Source organism: Labeo rohita, chromosome 7, assembly GCF_022985175.1.
Source record: "Labeo rohita strain BAU-BD-2019 chromosome 7, IGBB_LRoh.1.0, whole genome shotgun sequence".
NCBI lineage: Eukaryota > Metazoa > Chordata > Actinopteri > Cypriniformes > Cyprinidae > Labeo > Labeo rohita.
This window is the reverse complement of record NC_066875.1, coordinates 53,386,218-53,392,694: the sequence shown is the minus strand read 5'-3', so window position 1 is coordinate 53,392,694 and position 6,477 is coordinate 53,386,218. Positions and strand designations below refer to the sequence as shown.

General features: G+C 41.0%; 1 pseudogene; it reads left to right on the top strand.

The window, feature by feature from the left end:
* Positions 1-4,914: 4,914 nt before the first annotated feature.
* LOC127167584 (uncharacterized) lies at positions 4,915-5,992 on the top strand (annotated as a pseudogene).
* Positions 5,993-6,477: the final 485 nt, after the last annotated feature.

Here is a 6,477-nt window from a genome sequence, read left to right as displayed (position 1 = left end):
TTTTTTAGGTGATGAATGAACAGTAGGCTACATAGTGTGCGTCCCATCAAATAAATCACAAAAGCTCTGTGCTTTGTTACTTTTAATATGAAACATAGTCTCAGATTTTAAATTCTGTCAATTTCATTAGGAAATTCAAACAATAAATACCATTATGGCATTCTTTAATGTGGCGTGATAGATCGCTGTAGCTTAAACTAAGTACTCACATGTGCATAATAAAATGCATAGCAAAAGATTCATGACAGTTTCATTTTTTTCTGGATGCAGTGCTCTGCTGCCACACTGGAGCGCACACGCCACCAACTGGACAGGGGTGGAAATTACAGTTACAAGTTTAATGTGGCAAAATGACGGACGGCCTTCAGATTTTTTCGTCACTGATAAAAAAAAAATCTGTAAATGATGGACCTCAGTGTTTGGCTGTGGATCTGAACCATAAAAGATGGAGAAGTTCATGTTCGGTTCTGGAGGAAATCCCTGTATGAAAGTAGGGAGAGGTGGAGAGGACCCGGTAAAGTTCTCTGAACAAATACAGGTACTAACAATTAATTCATTGAGACAAATTAGTGGGCTTACACCACAATAGTTTTAGTATCTATATTACACAGTAAAAATATAAGATATAGTTAGTTGTGTGTGTACACGATAGAGCCCTGCACTGGACTGTTTTCTGACCATTATTGTCCCACTCCCTTAATTTTGGTGTCCACACTGCTTTGTTTCCAGCCAAAATATCTAAAAATTCTAAAATCAAGAAGGATTTTCTAGACAAGTGAAAATTACTGTCGTTTTCAGAAAAAAACAAGTCAAAATTAAGTGGGTTTTTGCTTGAAACAAGAAAAATAATCTGCCAATGGGGTAAGCAAAATAATCTTGTTTTCTGCTTGAAATAAGATTATTTTGCTTACCCCATTGGCAGATTATTTTGCTTGTTCTAAGCAAAAAACTCACTTAAATTTGATGTCTTTTTTTCTGAAAACAAGACAATAATTTTTGCTTGTCTAGAAATCCTTCTTGATTTAAGAATTTTTAGATATTTTGGTTGGAAACCAGACAAAAAATCTAAGTAAGAAAAGCATTTTTGCAGTGCACTCCTACCCGCTCCTGCAAATATATTAATACTGTATATTATTTCTGCACTATCAATATGCAGGGTATTGAAATCGCTTTTGAATGAGCACTTTTGAACAGAAAATACATATTTTGCGTTTTGACTGGCCATTGAGCTAGTTTTGTCACGCAGACCTGGCAACTCTGGCAACCCTGGCTGTATGGAGCAGAGCAGACGCTTACAGTTTAGAACTGTAGACTAAACACTGTGTAACACCAACTACTGCAGCAAATCTAGTGCTTATGTAACTAAAAAAACGAGGTACAAGAGTGTCTTTGAAACCTTCTTTAAGTAGCATGAAGGACCAGACTCTTCAAAAAATAAAACATGAAAAACCTAGAAAATTATGTTTTTACTAGAGGAGAGAGAGAGAGAGAGAGAGAGAGAAAGAGAGAGAATCAGTGAACCTTGGCTTTCATTTGCACACTAGCTGGACCTCTAGATTATTTTACACAGCCAGGACTAAACATGCACACACACACAGCTGCACAAAACAGAGACACTGTGCATCATCACAATGGTTAGCAGATCATAAAGCAAAAACATGGTTGCTACAAACCATAGTTGGTTGCTTCATGTGACTGTCAGGGGTCAGATTCACACAGGTGAGTGGTAAAACTTACTGTTGAGTTTTATTTAGCTTGACCTACTTTCCTATGTAAACCTATTTTTTTCTGGATCTAGCCTTTGCTCTATTTTTTTTTAAACAAGACCTTTTTTTTTTTTTAACATTTGATCCTGTTTGAGTCTGTTTCAACTATAGCACATTGCTTTGGGTTTGAGTGAACACACGTCTTTCTCCTATATGCTGTATCTGTTAATAGGCAATACTGCGTGAATGGTGTGGTTTAGGGAAGCGTGGCCCAGGACAGCAGCTCTATTAGCTGGATTCGAGCAGTAGGCGGAGGACGGGAGGGGTCAACCGCTCAGATGTTGATGTCTGCAGAGACAGGCAGTAATAAGAGATAAAGACCTGGCTATGGATCGTAGGATTCACTAGGAAATGTGTTAACTTCTGCTTTAGCTAGGTGCCTGTTTAAAATGGACTAAGTGTCAGTGCTGTGAACGGCTTTGACTTCAGTGTTTTAAATGGGCAATGTCAGTTCACTGAATGGCACATCTGTCTGTCTGCTTTAAATGGACTAGATTTCTGATACGCATGAAATGTTTGATAGAGTTAGCAGCTATAAAAGCATTTGTGTAGCAATGTTTGGTGTCGAGATAGAGAGAGAGATTGGGACTGACATGTTATTGTGTACTATTGTAAATGGTGTGGAAGACAAAATCACACACTCACTACCTCATTGCTGTGCTCTTTCCAAATGTAAAGAGAGATCTGGCAGCTATAATATAAGCCTATAATAGTACCAGGTGTTTTTAAATGTTAAAATCATTCTGAATGTTCAAATTTTTGCTCCACACTAAAAGATTTAACATATATAACCACGTACAATAACATAAAATATATCGGTACACAGAAAACTGAGCGAATGATAGATAGGAACATAAAGACAAATAAAGCTCCATCACTGACATTAGCTTTGACTTTCAAACTGTTCTTTTGCGTATCAGCGACTGTGTGAAATTATGATCTGCAGCACACTGAAACCCCTCAGCATTTACTCAGAGGTAAATGATTCATAAACACCAACCATTCGCCAAAAATGTGCTGCGGTTTTGATTGCACTTCGATCTGGACATTTGTGTCAGCCGAAGGCAATTACTATGTCAGACTGATATGAACAGAAACAGGCCACTCTGAGACGAGAACACCTACTGACAGCCCCATTAACGTCATGCTAATGTCAGCGTTCTGCTAACCCCATGTATGCATATGACTCAAAGGCTTGCAAATGCTCAAGCCAGTCAGACAGTAATGGATGCACAGGCTCCCAGATTCCCCTTTTTAAGAACATTTCAGACTGGAGAGTTCATACTTTCTAGAAAATGGCCAGCGCCATTAGATGTCATTAGATAGTGAATGCAGTACGTATACATCACCGCCAGCTGACGGCTGCAACTGCGCTGCTATGAACTTCTGCTCACATTCAGTCAATTTACTTTGGTTTTCTGTGCCGTAAATGTGACTGACTGCATGATATATGATATCGATGTAGAAAGCTGTTTTTGCTCCAAGCACATGAGCGTTAAGATGAACCTTTCTCCTGATGCATGTGCAGAGCTGCCGTGAAGGCAGATGGTTGACTGTGAGGGCAGTGTACAGCGTCTGTATTTCCCACGAAACGCAGCTGTCCGTGTCCACTGCTCTCTAAAAGCTTTGACTTCTCATCGCTCTCGTACTCTCTCTCGCTTTGTGAAGCACCTTGAGTGAAAGACTGTCTGGAGGATGGGGAGAAGAGTGAAGGTTTCGGTCTGTGTGATTGGCACAGCCTGACATTACAGAATGAGTCGAGGGGTTTGGAGGGATGCTGCTCTGTCTGCCACTCGTCAGTTTGCATCGCTAGCCCACCAGGCCTCAGTGCACATGCTGGGTAATGAACGATAACCAACTTTAGCGCACCAGCTCTGTCGTACCCCCCTCCGTGAGCGATTCCTGTGTCTCGTGGTGGAAGGCCTGAGTCGACGTGTATAAAGCATTGAGATATTTCTCAGCATGTTCACATACGGCACTAAGCAAAGGTTTGGACCTGAAGGCTTTTGCTTAAATGTTTGAAATGGGGTTTGTAGATGATATATGAACTTCTTTGCAAAACTGGAAAAGAAAATGATTGTGTTGTAGTGGCTCATTAAGGAAATGCACAATCACAAATGTTTCCTCCTTCGCTAGAAGTTAGAAGAAGTTAGAAGTTGATGAATGTCCAGAATCTAAAGACACATTGGAGACTGTGGATTACATTAAACATTTTTGGTCACTTGCGATGACTGTTTTCTATTTTTCAGATTTCATATGAATAGAAAGGGATGAGCTGGTGTGTCGATGCCTTTGACTGGCCCTGTATCTCTTTAGCTTTCAGTTTGTTTCCTAGCAAGCAGTAAATGGATTTGTCCTCCCTTACCAAAAAGAAGTATACTTAAAGTTTATTTTATTAAGTATACTTAAGTAAAGGTCAAGTATATTTTATGTGTACTTTATGTAATAAGTATACAAATATCAGTGTACTAGTAGTATACTTTTAAATGTTCTATTTCAATACTCCTTGGGACTTAATTGGCCCACTTTCTAGTATGTAAAAGTATACTTTTAAGTATACTTTAAGTATAACAGTAGTAGAATTTGAGTACACAACTAGTTTACATCAATGTTTTTAGCTTGTACTGCAATTATACTAAAAGTGAACTTAGGTATACTGATAGTTTACTAATTAAATACTTGTAGTAGCATTTTTAGTACATTTTGAGTTTTATTTATAGCACCCTCCAGTGTTCGCGCCTCCAGAGCGCTCTCCAGTGCTCCAATATCAGTTTAGTATTTATAGCCCTATGTTTCCTCAGTTTCTTTGTCCTGTTACTGTTGTATTATGTGGTTGTTTTTGTCTTGTTAATGCTTTTGGATTTATTAAAACGCTGTTTCTTTGATCTCCTGGCTCCTTTGAGTTTTTCCTCCCAATAACACACGACAAAAAGACTATGAATTGGATTCAGAATAATATAATCAAAACGTAGATGGAGTTGATCAACATCCCAAAGCTAAAGACAGTTATACTACCTCTTCATTGGTCGACAACGCTACACAGTTTTCCTGCAGTTTTATGTCTGATGATCCTGTTAGATTACATGTGGAAGCATCTGTTGTTTCAGTTTCTTCTTCACTTGTGTTATTTGGAAATTCTGTACAGAAGATGTGTAATAGCACCCATTACTATATAGCAAAATCAAGATCTCTGGTGCTCAAGAAGGGGAAGGTGACAGACAGGTACCGCTTCTCGCTGGCTGGAACCACTATCCCGTCTATTACAGAACAGCCAGTCAAGAGCCTAGGGAAGCTCTTCGATAGCAGCCTTAAGGACACTGCATCCATTCAGAGAACCAGCAAGGAGCTGGGGGGCTGGTTGAGATGTGTTGACAGATCTGGCCTGCCAGGAAGATTCAAGGCTTGGATTTACCAGCATTCCATCCTGCCCCGCATCCTGTGGCCGCTGCTAGTGTACGCAGTACCCATGACGACTGTAGAGGACATGGAGAGAAAGATCAGCAGTTACTTGCGAAGATGGCTTGGCCTACCCCGAAGCCTGAGCAGTGCTGCCCTGTACGGCAGTAGTAACATCCTGCAGCTTCCGTTCAGTGGACTCACTGAAGAGTTCATGGTGACCAGGACTCGGGAAGCTCTGCCGCCACGACCAGGTGCTAAAGGCGGTTGCTGAGAGCATAGCCAAGGCCATTAACACCACCAAGGGCCACAGCAAGCCTAAGACCATCAGGTTTCACAGAGCTGGAGAGAAGCCCACCATCCCAGCAGGGGGCAGGTTAGGTCTCCTCACCACTGCCACGGACTGGCAACTGGAAGTGGATCTGGACAAACAGCTGAAGATCCCATCAAGGATAACATCTACACGGCTCCGACCAGATATGATCATTGTTTCTAAATCTACCAAGCAGTTAATCATTCTGGAACTCACAGTTCCCTGGGAAGAACGCATGGAGGAGGCTAATGAGAGAAAGCGTGCCAAGTACCAGGAGCTAGTGGAGGAGTGCAGGAGCCAAGGCTGGAAGACCTACTGTGAACCCCTGGAGGTGGGATGCCGAGGATTTGCAGGGCGGTCCCTCTGCAAAGTGCTCACCATGCTAGGCCTCACCAGTGAGGCAAAGAGGAAAGCCATTAGGTCTGCAACTGAAGCCGCAGAAAGAGCCACAAGATGGCTTTGGATCAAGAGGGCTGATCCGTGGATGAATGCTGCTGGGACACAGGCCGGAGTCTGATCAACTCTGGTCGGGTCGCCTGGGTGAGGGTGTCTGATGTTGAAAGACCCGAAACACCCAGTGACCCCAGGTTACATCACTGATGATGTGTCCAAGCGCATCAGCAAGATGGATCTTTCACAACAATGAAAACACAGATTCTAGGAGCACGAGTATAGCTCAAATATATTTAGACTTTTTCTAAGTATAAGTCAAGTATACTTAAATGTCATTTTAAGTATATTTCTGAGAAGTACATAAAAAGTAGACAAGAAGTATACTTTCCTATTTTTAGTTTAAAAGAAGTATACTAATAGCACACTTGAATAAACTTCTTTTTTGTAAGGGCTGTGTTAGCCTTCAGATCTTACAGCTTTGTCAAGTGATGTCACTTCTGTCTTCTTAGTCCAATATGAGGTGATGATTTCTTTCTATTTTACCTTTCTCTGTCAATTAAGATCAGCAGAGGCAGAGAAAAAAAGGTTGAAGAGACTCTTCAGAAACAC